The following is a 20466-nucleotide window of genomic DNA, read 5'->3' as shown; positions in this document are numbered from 1 at the left end:
CATAGTGTTAAAAATGTTCAATTTAAAAACAGAAAAAAATATAAAAGAAATAATATTATAGGTACTGTAGCTTAAATATGATATTGTTCAAGGTCCATAATGCACTATTTTAGCAAATTAAATTTGCTATTTTAGCTAAGAAATTTGAATAGCACTCCAGGTGGGCCTACCTGTGATTAGATTCATCATGGAAAATATTTTCTTTGTATTATCCTGATTTAGATATTATTACATTCTGTAGAAGATATGTAAATTTCTAATACAACTAATTTATTTTAACTAAATATTAATTTACTTCTTTGGTCTTTGCTTGAGGATAATGACTTGCATTCTTTTCTCCAGAAGTGGCCAAGAAAATCATTTCCATATGTAAACCAAATCCCATCCAGGACCTAATTTTAGGGTAGGATCTGAATGATAGAACCCAGCAGGAGAAGCTTTCTTTCAAAGTATTTTCTCTGTTCTTATATTACTAGTACAAGTAATAGTATTTTCTTCACTATATTATTATTATACTCTTCCAGTGACTTCTATTTGCAGGGTAGAGATTTATGTCTTTATTCATTATTCTTTGTGAGTGAAGTTAAAATGAGGATAGTTTTCAGTTTAATTACTACTTAAGTAGTAATTCAGAACAATGCATAAGTATATTTCCAAGAGAATTAGAAAGGTAATACAACAAATATCTTGTCTTCAAATATTTTATAATGATAGATGATACAACACAGTATTAATATGTATAGTTCAGAATGCTTGGAGTATGATAGTAAAGGCATGATATTTAATATTACCTCTGAAAAAGCCATACTTACCTTATATTTTCAAAACTATTAGAGTGTGTAATTTCTGCACTAAAAAAATGACTCTCAAGCTCTGACCAGGTAGCTCATTTGATTAAAGTATTGTCCTGACACACAAGGTTGTAGGTTCTATCCCTGGTCTGGGTACATACAAGAATCAACTAATGAATGCATGCATAAGTGAAAAAACAAACTGATGTTTCTCTCTCTTTTTCTCTCTCTCTAACATCAATCAATAAAAAAATTTAAATAAATGCCAGATATAGTTGCTTTTGACTAACCAGAACAGTATATAATTATGGTCTTCACATTAAAGATACTCAAGCCGATCATATAAATATGTCCTAAAATTATAATATTTTGACTGTTTTTAGATTTATTTTTAAATATGAACACATATGAAATGTATATTTTACAGGGAATATTCTTTTGATATTGCCACTGTAGGCTTGTTATTAACAAGAGACAAACTTTTCTAAGTTGAAAAAGTCATATTAACGAAACCCAAAGAATGCTAGTTTTTGCCTGTTGTAAATATTGTTGGAGTCCCATACCTTTATAACTCACCTGAGATTACTTACAAACGCAGTAAAATTCCCGGTGTGCTGCTGGCTCTCTACCTCAATTATATGTAATTCTTTTTCTTTTTGCCTAAGGGTTTTCTCTGACATGGCACAAGCTTGTTCTATGGCATAAGGGCACATGAGGTAATGAACATCTATAGAGGAAACCTCATCCAGTGGGGAGGATGGCATAAATCAATGCCTCGGCGTCTTTTCCTCAGATGGGATGATTCTGATACATGCTTCATATCGTCTCTCCAAGTCTACCCAGAGGACTAGAACCTTATGACCCATAGAAATAAACTGCTTACTGATGCTTTATTATTTTGAGGTTTTCTTCTTAATTTTACCCATTTCCTTGTTTTTGCTTTCTGAGATTAATATTAAAATCACCTCCTGTATCAGCACTTATTTTGAGGGGGAAACCAAAACAAGGAAACAATATCTATTCTTATCTACTCTCTCATAGAATAGAAACCTTGAATTTTGTCTGGATCATGGCTTTCACAATAAAAACTAGATTCCTCTGCCCTCTTTGCAACCATATATTGGTTATATATACATATATCATGTAATCAATCTTTGTTGAATAGATGCATAGAAATTTGGTTGCACTTTCCTGATTGTTGTTTAAATGTTAGGAACATCATGTCATGTTTTTCCCCTTACCTCCTTCACTAGATAGTAGTGAGCCATCTTTACTACACAGAGGAAGGCTTACCACCTATGCAGTTTTGGGCAAAAGAAGCCTGGATACCAGATACCACAGAGCCTCTGAATCAGTGTACAAGCTTATATTTTAGGCTATTACTTAAAAAAGAGAATCAAGCTTCTACTTATTTTTGTATCTCTCTGTCAAAATAACCTAAACTATATTGTAATTATTATATTGTCTACAAAAATTAAATATAAATACATGGGTTTGTATCTAAAAGAATTATTTTAAAAGCCTAGGGGAAAACATTTTTTCTTTAGTAACATATCACACCTAGCTAGGAATCAGACTAAGACAGCACTCTTTAGGACGTGGTGCTTAGATCATTTTGACCACTATAAATATGAGAATTTTAACTGAAATTGTCAGGTTAAGTTGTATCCTACCAGAGACTTCTTAAAAACAATAATTGAAATAGTTTTTAGCCTAAGCATTTGAACAAATTTAAAAATCTATCTGAATCTTCTCTCTGGAATAAGATCATTATGTATTTTATGATGTATTAGCTGAAGCATACAAATATTTAACAACAATAAAGGTAATTCATTGGTTGTGATATGAACATCCAGTTTTTCCGTGATGAGGTCACAGATAAATCATCTGCACACTTCTTTTTTTTTTTTTTTTCAAAATACACCTGTCAGTTTAATAAATCTATATTTTTGAAAAGATCATCTCTAGGCATTTGATGAAACCGGAGGATGAGAAGCAGGGCATTAATCAGCCATTCTAAAGGTGCTTTGTGAATTAACCATGCTATTATTTTAGGATTCTTATTTTCAGTTTTCAACATTTTTAAAATTAAATTTCTGCTAATATTTCATTTCAAGCACTGAGTTTTTTATTAAAAGATTTTTATTGGCATTTATTTCCTGAGATGTTTCCTGCAAAGTGCCTATGATTATTTAACTTGAGAATGGCTTTCTTTCTAGTTAGAGAATGCTGTTTTGTATTTGTTATTTTCTGTATCTCACATGCTCTTGGACTAATCAGGATTACAATCATTCATTCACTAGTCTACTCATCATTCATTCATTTATTCATTCATTTATCATTACTATTTTAGACACAATAGTAAGCAATGTCACTTTCCATTTGGAGATCAAATTAGAGACATTTGTCTTCTTTGGAAGCATTATGGCATTGCATTGATTAATATTCCAATTACCAACCTTGTGACATGAGATATGGTGGTATTACCCTGAACTGTACTGTGGCCATAAAGTGGACTTCATTTGTTCTTATATTGCTGTGCTTGGTGGTTATATTTTCACTGAAATCACATCCTAACAATATTGTGTTACAAAATATTAGGTTTTATTTTAAGATAATATAAAATAAACTTTCCTTTTTGCCCTGGATATGTTCTCTAATTTATTTATTTATTTTTATTTATTTATTTATTTTTTGTATTTTTCTGAAGTTGGAAACAGGGAGGCAGTCAGACAGACTCCTGCATGCGCCCGACCGGGATCCACCCGGCATGCCCACCAGGGGGCGATGCTCTGCCCATCTGGGACGTTGCTCTGTTGTGACCAGAGCCATTCTAGCGCCTGAGGCAGAGGCCATGGAGCCATCCTTAGTGCCCGGGCCATCTTTGGCCCAATGGAGCCTTGGCTGCAGGAGGGGAAGAGAGAGACAGAGAGGAAGGAGAGGGAGAGGGGTGGAGAAGCAGATGGGCACTTCTCCTGTGTGCCCTGGCCAGGAATCAAACCTGGGACTCCTGAATGCCAGGGCCATGCTCTACCACTGAGCCAACCGGCCAGGGCTTCTAATTTATTATTAATGACTTATTTTCACGTTGACATATTTCAGATTTCTAGTATATATGGCTTTACATTTTAAATAAAAAGATTATTGTTTGGGTTCTTTCAATAAGTTAAAGAAGGAAAATGCAGGGTTTTTGCTAGAACAAAGCTCTGGAGAATCCATGAAGCCTAATAGAAAAAGTTTAAGTTTGGAAAAGGTCCATGACTTATATTGGCTGAGATTATTTTGAGTCCCCTTTTTTTCTTTTGTTTGTTTTTTAACATGAAGTGCTCCTGAATATATTTTGTTAATCCCTTGGTTAACCTAATGAATTATTTCATATATAATATTCATGCTAGAGTAGTGTCAAAAGGGTTTAAGAAAAATACATTTTGTTAACAGAAATGTGCAAACTAAAATACAATATGAAAAACAAATTAACCTGTTTCCCTTTTGGCTTCTTCACTGATTTCAATAAAAAGACAACATCAAAAGTTTAGTGCCGAATCAGTTCATCTCTTATATAAAAACAACTCTGTGTCTTTTAGTTGAATTTAATGTAGAATTGACATCCTAAATGCATCCCAAAGAATGTTAGGATTATAAGCACTTTAGTTTTAAAATCATGTCTTAAACTATATATAGAAAGATAATTAACTTAAATGATTTATTCATCATTTCCTCATTATAGTTTTCTTTCATCTGATATGAGGAAGTAGGTATCCATTAAGTAATGTAGGAATGAAGAATGTGATAAACACTTTTATTCAGTTGTTTATACTGTAATACTATTCAAATGAGGAGACTCTGAAATGCATGAGGTAAAAGAAACTTCATCTTCTAATATTTATACATTTAGATCACATTCCTGACTGCCAGAAGTGGTTCGGAATCAATCCTCCAGAGCCTAACAAATTAGGCTATTTTAATGTGATAAAATGTAGTCTTGATGATATCTTTTACTTTTAGTTTGGTATCTTATAAAGGAGGCTTATAAAATTATTGTGTCTATATATGTGAGTTTCTGTCTACCCCATATGCTGTCATAGATTTCTGCATTGTCTCGGCAAGTTGACAAGGTCAAGTTCCTGCAGTCAGTATTCAGTTGAAGGGAAACTAGCATGCCTCTTCTCCCCATCTGTAAATGAGAGAAAATAATTCTCTGTACATTTTAGTCTTTTGTTGTAGTCATATAGTTATAAAAATTCATATAGATAAGAGTGCAGTGGTAACTAGGGGGAGGGGAAAGTAGAAAAGGGGAGGTTTTGGGGGAGGGGGAGGGGCATAAAGAGAAACAAATATGGGGTGGACCAATGATGATTAGATTTTGGGTGATGGGTATACAGCATAATCGGCTGTCCAAATGATATGGAGATGTTTTCTCTAAATCTATGTACTCTGGTTGACCAGTGTCACTGTTAAATTTAATTGTCTATATAATAATAATAAAAAAAAAATAAGCTCCTTCATGGCAGGGAAATGGTTATTTGAGTTTGTATCAACAAAGCTTTGCTGGTCAGTACCTTGTTTATATAAGAAATACTCAAGAAATCTTTCTTAATCAATGGCTCTTTCTTTAAAAAAAATTAATCCATTGTTTTTGGGTTGCTACAGAAGTTTTTAAAAGTGTAGTGAACTACTGATGATCACAGCCAGAACTGAGATGAGTGATTCACAGGAAGATTCTGAAAAACCTATTCTACTTTCCTTCTTCCTTCCAAATCTCCTACAGAAGCCTCTTGTGTGTGGGCATGGGAATTAAACCAGAGATTCTGGAAAACATAGTCCTCAGGCTTTCAGACCCTGAGATACAGGGATGAGCATAGAAGTGAGAGACTTGCTGAACTGCCAAAAGGCAATCCAGGACAAAAAGTTCTAGGCATAATTCATGAAATTCACTTGAAATGGTTGTCTGAGTGTCAATCATGTGGTAGAATTCAGCATGACTTATTCAGACCTTAGATCTATACAGGGATTGATTGCATACAAGTTTCAAAATGATGTCATTAGAATATTTCACTATACGATTTGAGTTGACACCACTTTATACAGGCAATTCTCATGTATGTCATTTGGGAGTTCTCTTATGGATATGCTCATTGAATTTTCACTGTGAAGAGTCCTTGTAAATAAAGGCTAGTTATGGGATGACCTTGGGGAGATATTCCTGTGGGTTCAGCAATTTTCTGACACTCAAAGTTACAATTTTTTTTAAGAGAAAACAGAGTAGAATAACTACTGATCATAATTGGTTAAACAGGATCTGAAGATCTCCTTCTCCCCCAAGTTCAATTAAATAACTTGGAAGAGGAAATAACAATTGTAACATCTACAATTTTCTCTAGGCTTATCTTTGTTTTGAAATTATTTTTGTTAATTTCTAAAAATGCTTCTTCTGAAAACTTGGAGAAATGTGTCCTCTTTTGTGTTCTGAATGAGGCTGTTCCCAGACAGTCTCTGCCCTTAGAAAGTAATAAAAGGAGTTTGAAATGGACAGTCTCCCTGCTCGCCAACCTTGAATAGTGCCTGTTACATGGTAGGTACATAATTCATTTTGCCAAATGAATGAATGAATGGAGTGAATGAAGAAATAAATAAGTGAATGAATGAATGAACAAGGTAAAACATTATTGTTTTGGATATCAATGTTTAGAATGTTTTTATTTTATTTTATTTCATTTAAAACATCCCTTGGATGTGGCTGATGGCTAAAAGTCAGTTTGGCTTTTTTTTTTTTTTTTTTTGCATTATTCTTAAGTGTTGACTCAGTGCTACACACTGCCAGACAGAAAATCATCTCCACAGTGGAGCCAGCAAGGCCTACGACCAGATACCTTCTTTCTATAGATAGGAGTATGATGTTTTGAGGATTCATGTACGAATTAATGTGATAGTGCTTTAAGAAGACAAACAAGGTGAAACATTTGTATTACAAACTGTTCTTCACCCATCAGGGCTCAGGTTTCTAAGACTTAGACGATTTCTTGTCTCCCTATTTCATTTGTTTATAATCATGGTATTTTATAGTTCATACCTCAGTTATTACATGTTTATTTTATTTGAACTCTATTTATCAGTATTTATTGAGAGCCTGCTTTGCATTACATATTATACCAAGATTAGCATATAAACAAAAATATAATTAACATTCCTCCTCTTACAAATTTGCAATTTAATTGTGGAACAGATGAAGACAAAATTTTAATAATTTTGGTGAAATATTTGCATAAGATGACCATTGGCTGCAGTGTAAAAAAAAAACAACTAAAAATGTATTTTGTTTAGAGTAGACTGGGGTACTAGAAGAATATGTAATTTAATCTGTATACCTTATACCATTGAATAGGCTCTCAATGTGTAATGTATTGATTAATAAATTCTGAGCAACATTACTAGTAGTAATGAACAATTAAAAGTATATTTTCTATTGATCTATTTGTCACATGACATAATTTTAAGAACCAATTTTAAATATTTAAAATGGACACAATTCTATACTAATTTCTGAGTTTGTCCTATATAATCAATTTTTTATATATAAGGTTCAAGTGTGCAACATTATAATGTGACACCTGTTTATATACTCTATTTTTTTTAATTTAAGTTTTATTGTGCCCAGCATATTAAAACCCAGCACTGCTTCTAAATTAGAGGTAAATTAGGAAGTTAGCTTTTATTCCAAGGTGGTAATGGAAGTGCAGTGTTTCCATACCTTTGAAAATTGGTTCCTCCTGTGCTACCATGGCTACCTTTGCTTTATATTTAACTCTGAGGGTAATATTGGAAGCAATTCCCTAGATTTTTTCAATAGGTGGGCTCAAATCGAATTCAAAGTATACTGAGAATAAATTTTGCCCCACTTGCGTGAAAGATTATACTGCCTGCTAGGTACACACTTGACTCATCTTTAACTCATAACTGATGTGTGTTCCTGACACATTACACCAGCCTCCTACAGCTTTTCTTCCCACGATACACTACTAACTCCACACGGCACTGCACTACCACACCTTGGGCCGGCAAGATCACTGTAATGTATTTTTACAAAGATACGCAAGAAAGAACACACAGTTCTCCCACACATCTCGAAACAATCATGCAGAATGAAGCACAATCTATTTCAGTTTTATATCCCTGTTTTCCAAAGGTGAGTAGGCAGATACAAAGATAGTGATGCTGTAATAATCTTTATGGTCAAAAAAGATCTTTTAAAATATTCAGCAAATACATCCCTAGGGTTACTGAGTCTCTAAAACTAAATCAGTTTAGTGGATGGGGATCAATTCACTCACTGTTTTTTAAATAAATGCTAGGTCTTTTTTGCATAAATTCTCCATTACCATTATTCTCCTCCTTATAAAGTTACCCAATCTAGATGGTCAAGAAAAGCCCACTCTTGCATTTCAAATGTCAGATAGCCTTATTATTGCCAGCATTTGAATACGTGCTAAAACTGAAACAGAACCAAGATAATAAGTTAGGGCACGTCCAAGTCGGATGCCTTAGAGATACCAGAAACAAGAAGGTAATTGTTCAGATGTGGGAGGATGTCCTTTAGGCATTCAGGTCTTCACAGGCTACCTCAATAATAGCATTGATATTTCATGGGTGCTTGGTGGCAGTAAACTGTCAGCCAGAAGACCTGGATCCTCATCGCTGTTCTGAGGCTTTGTGTTTGTGTGAACACAGACAACTATTTCTTGGTTTCAATTGTCTCCTAAGTAAAACTGGGTTTCTCTATTTATTTGATGCTTTGTAAATGTAATATAATTTAACTGGAAAGCACACACATGTGCCTATTTTTATTAGATACAACTCTAGAGAAAACATCAGGAGGAGGATGTGAAGAGAGCTAAAAATTATTAAACATCTACTATAACCATCTTATATAATCTTTAAATCTACTATAGTGTTAAGCTCTCCCCTGCCTCCTTATTACTAGACTAGACCCCAGAAAGCAGAAATGCTATGTATAATGCCCCCAAACTAGTAAATGGTGTAGCTAGAAGCTCAAACTCTTCTACTAAACTATATAAAATTATCATTCTCTGAATGTATGGTATTTTAGTTGTGCATGACTTAAATATATTAAAATTTTAAGAGATATTTAAATATTCAAATAAATATATGATTTTAATACTTTTGTCCTAATAAAAGTATTGTAATCTTCTTGTAAGTGATTTTTTTTGTATTTGATATTTGAAATTCCTATTTTTAAAAAATATATTTTATATTATAAAACTGAACATATTTGTACATATTTCTGGTTTTTACTAAGGCAAGTTTTTGGTTAAAGGGTATAAACTTTTTTGAACCTCTTTATTCATAGTGAAAAATTATTTTCTAAAATATTGTAACTAGCAATAACTATCTATATCACTGGAGAGTATTTCATTGTATCTGTTTCCAGCAGTATTTAAGCAAAAAAAGTACAATTTCTATGAATATTTACTAGTTTGAGTAGTAAAAAAAATTGCATTTATTTTTTGTTTTAATTTACATCTATTTAACTATATTGAAGGTAAACATTTGGTTTTATATGGATATTTACATTTACCAACTTAATCTATCTGGGATTTATTTTGTTGTATGAGGAAAGTAAACACCTGTTTGAGAGTTTTTCCTACTTGCTAGCAAATTTTCCTAACATTATTTATTTCTCAGTATTGTTTCCTTATTAATTTGTAATACCTCACTTATAATATGTATTTTTTTACTTATTACTAGACTATACTTCCAGAAAACCATGATAACTCACTAACTTTTTTCCCATAAAACCACTCTGTGTTCATGATTAAAACTTTAAAATATGTTTTAATTGCTCACAATAGAGTTCTTTTATTTTTATTAATATTTTCTAAATTAAGATTGTTATTCTCACTGTATCCTTTTAGATTCACTTTAGGATACACAAGCACACACGTAAGCATCTTTTTAAAGACAACATTTTTTTTTAATTTAGAAAATTAAATTTAAGAGGACGACATTGATCAACAAGTATACATAGATTTCAGGTAAACATCACTGCATTATTTGAATAGTCGATTATGTTATATATCATCACATAAGTAAAATCATTCTCTGTCACCTTATATTTGTCCCTCTTAACATCTTTCTCCCACTCTCACCCCCCTTATATCTCCCAACCCCTGGTAACCACTGCACTCTTATCTACGTTCATGAGTCTCGGTTTATATCCCACCTATGTGTGAAATCATAGTTTTTAGCTTTTTCTGACTTACTTATTTCACTCAGTATAATGTTCTCAAGGTCCATCTGTATAGTTCTTAGTGACACTATGTCATCGTCTCTTATAGCTAAGGAGTATATATATAACACATATTTTTTATCCAGTATCTATAAAAGGACCTTAGGTTGTTTACATGTTGGCCACTGTGAACAATGTTGTGATGAACTTGGGGCTGCATGTGTCTTTATGTGCCAAAGTTTTCAAGTTTTTAGGGTAGATACCCAGTAGAGAGATTGCTGGGTCATATGGTAGTTAGTTCTATTCTTAATTTTTGAGGAGCCACCATACTTTCTTCCATAATGTTTGTACTAATTTGCATTGTCAGCAGCAGCAAACGAGGATTTCGTTTTCTCCACAGTCTCTCCAACACTTGTTATTACCTGTCTTGTTGATAATAGCCAATCTAACAGGTTTGAGGTGGTATATCATTGCAGTTTTGATTTGCATTTCTCAAATAGCTAGTGAAGATAAGCATTTTTTCATCTATCTGTTGGCCATTTGTATGTCCTCTTGAAAAAGGTGCCTGTTTAGGTCCTGTCCCCATTTTTTAATTGGATTGCTTGCTTGTTTGTTGCTGAGCTTTGTGAGTTCTTTATGTATTTTGGATATTAACCCCTTATTGTAGCTGTTTTTTGTATATTTTATCTTCTATTTAGTTGGCTGCCTGTTTGTTGTCAGTTTCTTTTGCTGTACAGAAGCTTTATAATTTGATATACTCCCATTCATTTATTTTTGCCTTTACTTCCCTTACCTTTGGGTCAAATTCATAAGTTCTTCTCTAAAGCCAAGGTCCATGAGTTTAATGACTATCTTTTTTTCTATGTAACATTGTTTCAGATCTTATGTTTAGGTCTTTGATCCATTTTGAATTTAATTTTATGTAGGAGGATAAACAATAGTCAAATTTTATTCCTTTGCATGTAGCTTTCTAATTTCCCCAGCATCATTTATTAAAGAGTTTTTTTTTTCCTCCATTGTGTGTTTTTGGCTCCTTTGTTTAAGATGATTTGTCCATATTTATGTGGTTTAATTTTAGGCTCTCAATTTTATTCCAATGGTCTATGTATCTATTTTTCTGCCAGTACTGTGGTGTTTTGATTATCATGGCTCTGTATTATAATTTGAATTCAAGTATTGTAATACCTCCAGTTTTGCTCTTTATTGTCAGGAATGCTTTGGTGAGCAGAAATAAATGAAACAGAGAACAAAAAGAACTATAGAAAAAATTAATACAACAAAGAGCTGATTCTTTGAAAAGATCAGTAAAAATAGCAAACCCCTGGCTAGACTCACTAAGGGAAGAAGAAAAAAGACTCATATAAAAAAAGTCCAAAATGAAAGAGAAAAATTATCACAGATTTCAGAGATATACAAAGGATCATTGTAGAATACTATGAAAACTATATGCATCAAATTCAACAATGTAGAAGAAATGAATAAATTCCTAGAACTCTACAATCTTCTTAGACTGAGTCATGAGGAAGTGGAAAGGCTAAGTAGACACATAAGCAGGGAGTAAATAGAAACAACTATAAAGAAACTCCGCAGAAATAAAAGTCCAGGACCAGATAGCTACACTAGTGAATTCTACCAAATATTCATAGAAGAGTTGGTTTCTATTTGTCTCAAAATCTTCCAGAAAATAGAAGAAGAAGAAGAAGAAATACTTCCTAGCATATTTTGTGAGGTCAACATAACCCTCATACCAAAAGCTGGCAAGGACATTACAAAAAAAGAAAACTATGGACCAATATCTCTAATACAGATACAAAAATCCTAAACAAAATATTAGCAAATGAATACAATAACACCTTAAAAATAATACATCATGATTAACTGGGATTCATTCCAGGAGCACAAGGATGATTCAACATATGTAAATTGATTAATGTTATACAACATATCAACAAAACAAAGAACAAAAATCATATGATCTTATCAATGGATGCATAGAAGGCATTTGATAAGATACAACATCCCTGTATGTTGAAAACACTCAATAAAATGGATATAGAAGAAAAATATCTCAACATAATAAAGGCCACATATGACAAATCATCAGTAAATATCATACTAAATAGTGAAAACTGAAAGCTTTTCCTCTAAAATCAGGAACAAGAAAAAGCTGTGCACTCTCTCCACTCCTATTCAACTTAGTGCTGGAAGTTCTAGCCAAATCAATCAGACAAGAGAAAGAAATAAAAGATATTAAGATTGAAAAAGAAGTAAAGGTTTCACTTTTTGCAGATGCCAAAATCCTGTATATAGAAAAACCCAGCCCTGGCCGGTTGGCTCAGCGGTAGAGCGTCTGCCTGGCGTGCGGGGGACCCGGGTTCGATTTCCGGCCAGGGCACATAGGAGAAGCGCCCATTTGCTTCTCCACCTCCCCTTCCTCTCTGTCTCTCTCTTCCCCTCCCGCAGCCAAGGCTCCATTGGAGCAAAGATGCCCGGGCGCTGGGGATGGCTCCTTGGCCTCTGCCCCAGGCGCTAGAGTGGCTCTGGTCGCGGCAGAGCAACACCCCGGAGGGGCAGAGCATTGCCCCCTGGTGGGCAGAGCCTCGTCCCTGGTGGGCGTGCAGGGTGGATCCTGGTCGGGCGCATGCGGGAGTCTGTCTGACTGTCTCTCCCCGTTTCCAGCTTCAGAAAAAAAAAAAAAAAAAAAGGAAAACCCCAAAGACTCCACGAAAGACTTGTAGAATCAACAAACCAATATAGTAAGGTCACAGGATACAAAATCAATATATAAAAGTCTATTGCTTACATATATGCCAACAGTGAAACTTTGGAAAATGAACTAAAAAAAGTAATTTTTTTTACAATTGCAACATAACAACAAAAGTATCTAGAAATGAACTTAACAAAGAATGTAAAGAATCTATATAATGAAAACTATATAGCTTTATTAAAGGAAATGGAAAAGAACACAATGAAACAGAAAAATATTTCATGTTTATGGACTGAAAGAATCAATATAGTTAAAATTGCCATATTACCCAAAGCAATATACAGATTTAATGCAATTCTCATCAAAATTCTAATGTCATTTTTTTTTCTGACAGAGATAGAGAGTTAGAGGTAGGGAAAAATAGGAACAGACAGACAGGGAGAGATGAGAAGCATCAATTCTTTGTTGCGGCACCTTAGTTGTTTATGATGTGCCTTGATGGGAGTGGGGAGGAGGCTACAACAGAGCGAGTGACCCCTTGCTCTTGCTCAAGCCAGCAACCTTGGGCTCAAGCCAGTGACCTTGGGCTTCAAGCCAGTGACCTTTGGGCTCAAGCCAGCAACCATGGGGTCATATCTTTGATCCCACGCTCAAGTCACTGACCCTGATCTCAAGCTGGTGAGCCCATGCTCAAGGCGAATTAGCCTACACTCAAGCTGGCAACCTTGGGTTTTCAAATCTGTGTCCTCCGTGTCCCACTCTAATGCTCTATCTACTGTGCCACTGCCTGGTGAGGTTCTAATATAGTTTGTTAAAGAAATGGAACAAAAAATCACCAGGTTTGCATTGAACCATAGAAAACGTGTTTTTATTGCAACTGTATTACATTTATTAATAAACCTGGTAGGAATTAATGTCTTTAAAACATGTAATCACCATCCAGGCATATGATATATGTAATGTAGCCCAGTTTAAAAAACTTTATTTTTGTTATTAAAAGTTATGGGCAACAAATACTATGTATGATAAGTGGAAACCATAAGAAGAAAGGCAGAGTCAAGGGCATAGGAAGAGTAGAAGCTGAGGCGATTAAGTGAAAGAACAGTGGAGAGGAGAGTGGAGGATCTGGCTGCCAGGGGAGGATAGCACAGGGAGAACTCAGGAGTGAACCTACCTGAGCACACACGTTAGCCCAGTTTCCAATCATGAAGCCCACAGTCATAGTTCTGGGCTATTCCAAGCCTGGCTGTGGGCCTGTTCCTGTTTTATTATGTTTTTATTTAAATTAATGTCTATCCTTAGCAGTAATCTCATCATGCGTCTTTTCCCTGCAGTGTGAAAAGGTTTAAAAAATAATTATTACCTTTTCAGTTAATACACTACAAAATCTGGCTTGCTAATGTTTTGTTTTGAAATTATGTATCATTCAAAAGTGAGATTTAACTAATTTTGTTTGTGAGTATCATGGAGTGGAAACTGCCTGCTAATCCCTTAATTGGGTCACTTTAGCAATCCATAAACATTGAAAGTGATTTTTACAAAATAATGACACATGTAATCTTATGGTTGGTGAACACTTGGAATATGTGTGTTTATACCCCAGTATCTAAATTTCAAAGCAAAGAAAACATCTTATAATTGTATTAAAAAATCTGTTGTATTTATTAAATGTATTCCACTGATTTAAAGCAATGTTTTATCCTGATCATCATTGGCTTACCGATGATTAAATTCTTCACTGTAAGCAGAACTAAATAGTTACCAAATGAATAGTAACAAAAAATTTAGCATTATTTTTATTAAACACCTAATACATTTTTAAGAACTGGGTTAAATATTAAGAATTTCTAGACTCATATGAGTAGCTGCCTGCTCTTCTTCTTCTTTTTTATTTTATTTATTTTTTGTGTGTGTATATGACACAGAGAGAGACAGAGAGAAGGGACAGACAGACAGGAAGGGAGAGAGAAGAAAAACATCAATTCTTTGTTGCAGTGCCTTAGTTGTTCATTGATTGCTTTCTCATATGTGCCTTGAATGGGGGGGCTACATCAGACCAAGTGACTCCTTGCTCAAGCCAGTGACCTTGGGCTCAAGCTGGTGAGCCTTGCCAGATGAGCCCACGCTCAAGCTGGCGACATTGGGGTTTTGAACCTGGGTATTCCAGGTCCCAGTCCAACACTGTATCTACTGCACCATGGCCTGGTCAGGCTACCTCTTCTTATAGAACTAACAACTCTGCAAATGGAGAAAATATATACATAATGAGGAGCCACTGAGCCACTTCACCAGCAGGTGTTGTAAGGTACCAAAAACTACAGAATTAATATTAATATTTTAAGAGGCTTGAAGGACATTTTATTAATTTGGGTTAAGGTGTGCAGAGAAATAGTCTCTGTACTGTGTGATTGGCATGACCAGGATGGCCCTTGGCATTGTATTGTAAATGCAAAGGGGAGGAAAACATGGATTCCCAGACATTCCACCACACCTGTGGGGAAAGGGGTGAATGGCTAGCCAGGTACAGGGAGAGAAAAGCCAAAATAAACCTTTTCTTATAGCAATGGACCATTTGCAGGCATTTGTTCCCATGGAAACTACCTCTCCTATGTAAATGTGTGTGGTTAACATGTGTAACTCTGGACAGAAAGATAGCAGATAAACACTAGATAATATAGGAATGCCTTTTAATATGTAAAAAGATATCTTTCTGCCATTGTGTTAACTTGTAAATTTTGTTTTCTCCAAAATAATGTATGGCTTGCAAATTGAACGTAGTCCTATCATGTTAAAGGACATATGGCTATAACCAATAGTGGTAAGGGGCTCCTAAGTACAATTTTTACTTCTGTACTTCCCACTTACAAAACTATAAAAACTAAGTAGAACAAAGGGCCGGTGCGCACTCTCCCTCAGAGTTGCCGCCACTTGGCCAAGCTAGACAATAAAGCTTTGATGTGTAATCGACGGACTTTGTTCGTGTCTTCAATGTTTCGGGTCCTTCCGGATTAGGCTTAATACATAATTTCCTATAATACAGTTTGAAAGTTCTATGATTAAAATACATACAGGATTCATGTGGTGGTATATACTGAGTACTTCTTTGTTCCAGGCCCTGTGGCAAATAATTATAATAAAATTAAGAACAGGATACTTTGATAGTTGAAGTAGCTTCATCAGTTCAATCAAGTCCGAGTTCTCCATCAACCATCTGTGTGACTGGAGGTAAGTTATTTAATCTCTATGCCTCAGTTTTCTTGTCTATAAATAGGAAAAAAAAAATGTTCTTTCTAAGATTGTTCTGAAAATTAAATTCTTAATGCATTGAAATTGATTGCAGCATATGGTGATCATAATATTACCCTCTATTATTAAGAACATAAAGAAGAAGCTAAAAGAAGGAGAAAGATCTAGAAAAAGCAGCAGCAGCAGTATTAAAATAACAGGCGACCCAAACAAGACAAAGTACAGCCTGAGGGCCAGATCCATTCCAAAGCATTTTATTTTAGGGCCAGTGATAATGGTCTGAATGTTTACATTTCCCCCAAATTCATTAGTTAATGCCTTAATCTCCAGTGTGATGGTACTAGGAGATGGGGCATTTGGGAGATCATTAACTCATGAGGGTGGAGTTCTCATGAATGGGATTACTGCTTTTAAAAGAAACCCCAGACACCTCTCTTGCCTTTTCAACCATGAGAGGCTATACAAGAAAACAACCATCTGTAACCTGGAAGAGGATCTTCACCAGAACCTGACCTCTTGCATTCTCACCTTAGATTCGGGGACTCCAGAACTGCAAGAAATAAATACCTGTGTTTCTAAACCACCCAATCTATAGTGTTCTAAGCATCCTGAACTAACTAAGGTAACCAGCTAAGAATGCTGTTTTTATCCCTGTTAAAGGTTGTAAACAAACAAAGATAAATATGTAATTGAGACACTGTACCACTGGATCCTCAGAGCCTAAACTATATATTTGCCATCTGGCCAACACCCTTTCTTAAGTGAAAGACCTATGATTATCTCTGAATCTAACTGAGGTGGCTTGGGATATATGCCCTTTTTTTCTCTAGTCACGCTGGTCATGTTTAGATTGGCTAGGTTTAGGTTTCATGCCCACCCCTGGAATTAAAGATGGAAACTGCTTCAACTGAAACACATGGATTAAGGATGAAAGACATGGTCACTCCGAGAAAAATAAGGAGAGGAAATGGACCATAAATTAGTAAATGTCCAACATAGCTTGCTTTGCAAGACATGTTGAAGAGAATGTATTGTCTCCTGAGAGCATCAGTTTGCCACTGAAGGTGTTTTATGGTGTGGACTGGCAAGTTTATGTTTGTATTTTAATATATTCAAGTGTCAGGATTCATTTCAAAATTTCAAACTATTGTTTCCCATCTGTTTCTCCACCTCGCAGCATTCAAAATTCTTTCACCAACTGCTTGAGGGCTTTTCCATTGCCATATCGCTCTGATGAGTATGACTCAAAGATTCTGGAAGCCAGAGGCTGGGACTTGAAAGAAGATTCTGGCTGAATTTCCAGACAAGAACATTTAGATGCATGCTAGCAGAACAAGTTTTTCTATATTTAGATACTAGATAAGATTCAGATTGAGACCAGAGGAAGAAGTCATGACATTTGAAAAAGAAGGAATGTCATTTAATTCTGGAAGAGGGGCAGCACGGGGCAGAGTCCATTAGTAGAAAACTTTTCCTTTAGAGAAAGGAGTTTTCTTTAGAGAGAATCACCAGATATACTGTTCAAACACATATTTTCATTGAGTAGGTTTGGAATTGTAGAGCCAGTATCCAGGGCCCGGCCCATGCAGGTTCGCATTGGATTTGGACAGTCGGTAAAGAAACAACGGAGCCACAAACTGGTGGGCCATAGTCTTTAATTCTAGCTTGCACCCGGCGAGCAAGTAAAAACACACACTGGGCTCCAAAACCCACTCACATTCAGTGCTCACAAAGCCACTGACTTATCCGAGTTTCCTAGAATCAAAGGTTTCTAGCTCACCAGCCTTATTCTCCTCAGTTCCCCATCTCCTTCCTTATCCCAGATACAAACATTACACAAACTGGCATCTCACTCAGCACTCCGCCATCTTGGCTGCTTCTCCTGGCCACATGGCCTCTTTCTGCTCTCTGCTCTGCTCCCTCTGCTCTCTCATGCTAATCATCCCAGGAACCAAGAGCGCAAGCTCTCGTTCTGCCCCCATTTTATAGTATAGAAATCCAAACCTTGCCCTGGCCGGTTGGCTCAGCGGTAGAGCGTCGGCCTGGCGTGCGGGGGGCCCGGGTTTGATTCCCAGCCAGGGCACATAGGAGAAGTGCCCATTTGCTTCTCCACCCCCCACCCCCTCCTTCCTCTCTGTCTCTCTCTTCCCCTCCTGCAGCCAAGGCTCCATTGGAGCAAAGATGGCCCTGGCGCTGGGGATGGCTCCTTGGCTTCTGCCCCAGGCGCTAGAGTGGCTCTGCTCGAGGCAGAGCGACGCCCCGAAGGGGCAGAGCATTGCCCCTGGTGGGTGTGCCGGGTGGATCCCGGTCGGGCGCATGCAGGAGTCTGTCTGACTGTCTCTCCCCATTTCCAGCTTCAGAAAGAAAAAGAAAAAAAAAAAAAAAAAAGAAATCCAAACCTTTAATCCAATATACAAAACAGGGAAGTCTCTAATACAGACACTTCTCTGAGGCATGATTGGATTTTACCGCCCCACATCAAAACAGGTGGGAAAGGCCTAATCCCAAAACCAAGCCCCAGGCTACAAGGATTCTACCTGCCCACAGAGACACACATTAATATCACCTGGGCGACGGCCTCCTCGTGGGCAGCGCCGTCTTTAACAAAGTGAGCATAATATATTTTATCTGCCCAACAGGAATGAAGCCTGGTATGCATTTCTTCTAAGGTACCAGGAGATGAAATACCTAGTGGTCTATGACCCCACTTTCAGTTACAAGTATATCAAATACTAAGGAGCTACTTGGAAGTTGACTCCTTGACCAACAATTCGTGTACCTGTCTGTAAAGCCAGTAGTCAAGGCCACTGTCACAGCAGCCCTGCCCATGCAGGTTTGCATTGGATTCGGATAGTTGGTAAAGAAACAACAGAGCCAAAAACTGATGGGCTGTAAAAACACACACTGGGCTCCAAAACCCACTCGCATTCAGTGCTCACAAAGCTACTGACTTGTCTGAGTTTTCTAGAATCAAAGGTTTCTAGCTCACCAGACTTATTCACCTCTGTTCCCCATCTCCTTCCTTCTCTCTACACAAACTCTGTACTAACTGGCCTCTCACTCAACACTCCGCCATCTTGGCTGCTTCTCCTGGCCACATGGCCTCTTTCTGCTCTCCTCTCTGCTCTCTCCTCTAATATTAATCTCAGGAACCAAGAGAGAGCAAGCTCCCATTCTGCCCCTATTTTATAGTGTAGAAATCCAAACCTTTAATCCAATATACAAAATAGGGAAGTCTCTAATACAAAGTCACTTATCTGGGGCATGATGGGATTGTACCACCCCACATCAAAAAGGGTGGGAAAGGCTTAATCCCAAAACCAAGCCCCAGGCTACAAGGATTCTGCCTGCCCACAGCCTCCCCCAACACACATTAATATCACCTGGGCAATGGCCTCCACGTGGCAGCACCATCTTTAACAAAGTGAGCATAATACATTTTATCCGCCCAACATTGTCCAAGGAAAATTCAAATCTTCAATGATCACTCCATTGGCCATTGTATGACTAGTAGCCGCGGACACCATCACAGCTGCCTGGTCCATGCAGGTTCATATTTGATTCAGACAGACAGTAATGAAACAACAGAGCCAAGAACTGGTGGGCCATTAGCTTTAATCCTACCTTGTACCTGGTGGGCAAGAAATACACACAGTGGAAAAACACTTCCCTTTCCATTCAGGGCTCCCAAAGCCACTGACTTATCTAAGTTTCCTAGAATCAAAGCTTTCTACCTCACGTAGGGCACATAAAATATATTATTTTCACTTTGTTAAAGATGGTGCTGCCCACGTGGATGCCCATCACCTAGGTGATATTAATGAGTTTTGGGGGCAGGCTGTGGGCAGGCAATGATCCTTGTAGCCTGGGGCTTGGTTTTAGGACTAAGCCTTTCCCAATCTTTTTTGATGTGGGGTGGTACAATCCCATCATGCCTCAGATAAGTGACTTCCCTATTTTGCATATTGGATTAAAGGTTTTGATTTCTGCAATATAAAGTGGGGCAGACCAGGAGCTTGCTCTCTTGGTTCCAAAGATTAGCATTAGAGAGGAGAGCAGAGAAGGCCACGTGGAGGAGACCAAGAGAAGTAGCCAAGATGGTGGAGTTCTGAGTGAGAAGCCAGTTTGTGCAGAGTTTGTACAGGGAGAAGGAAGGAGATGGGGAACAGAGGTGAATAAGTCTGGTGAGCTAGAAACCTTTGATTTTAGGAAACTCAGATAAAGTCAGTAGCTTTGTGAGCACTGAATGAGTGGGTTTTGGAGCCCAGCATGTGTTTTTACTTGCCCGCTGGGTACAAGCTAGGATTAAAGATCATGGCCCACCAGCTCTTGGCTCCATTATTTCATTACCGTCTGTCCGAATCCAATGCGAATCTGCATGTGAATGGCCATGATGGAGGCTCCTGGCTTTACACCAGCCTTATTCACCTCTGTTCCCCATCTCCTTCTCTCTGCACAAACTCTGCACAAACTCTGCA

The 20466-nt window shown here is 36.7% G+C and overlaps 1 pseudogene; it reads right to left on the bottom strand.

The window, feature by feature from the left end:
* Window positions 1–20466, bottom strand: part of LOC136406469 (keratin, type I cytoskeletal 18-like) — a 38531-nt pseudogene that overhangs the window by 8888 nt on the left and 9177 nt on the right.

The sequence above is a fragment of the Saccopteryx leptura genome, chromosome 5 (assembly GCF_036850995.1).
Source record: "Saccopteryx leptura isolate mSacLep1 chromosome 5, mSacLep1_pri_phased_curated, whole genome shotgun sequence".
Classification (NCBI taxonomy): Eukaryota; Metazoa; Chordata; class Mammalia; order Chiroptera; family Emballonuridae; genus Saccopteryx; species Saccopteryx leptura.
The sequence above is the reverse complement of the archived record's forward strand: the minus strand, read 5'-3'. Positions and strand labels throughout refer to the sequence as shown.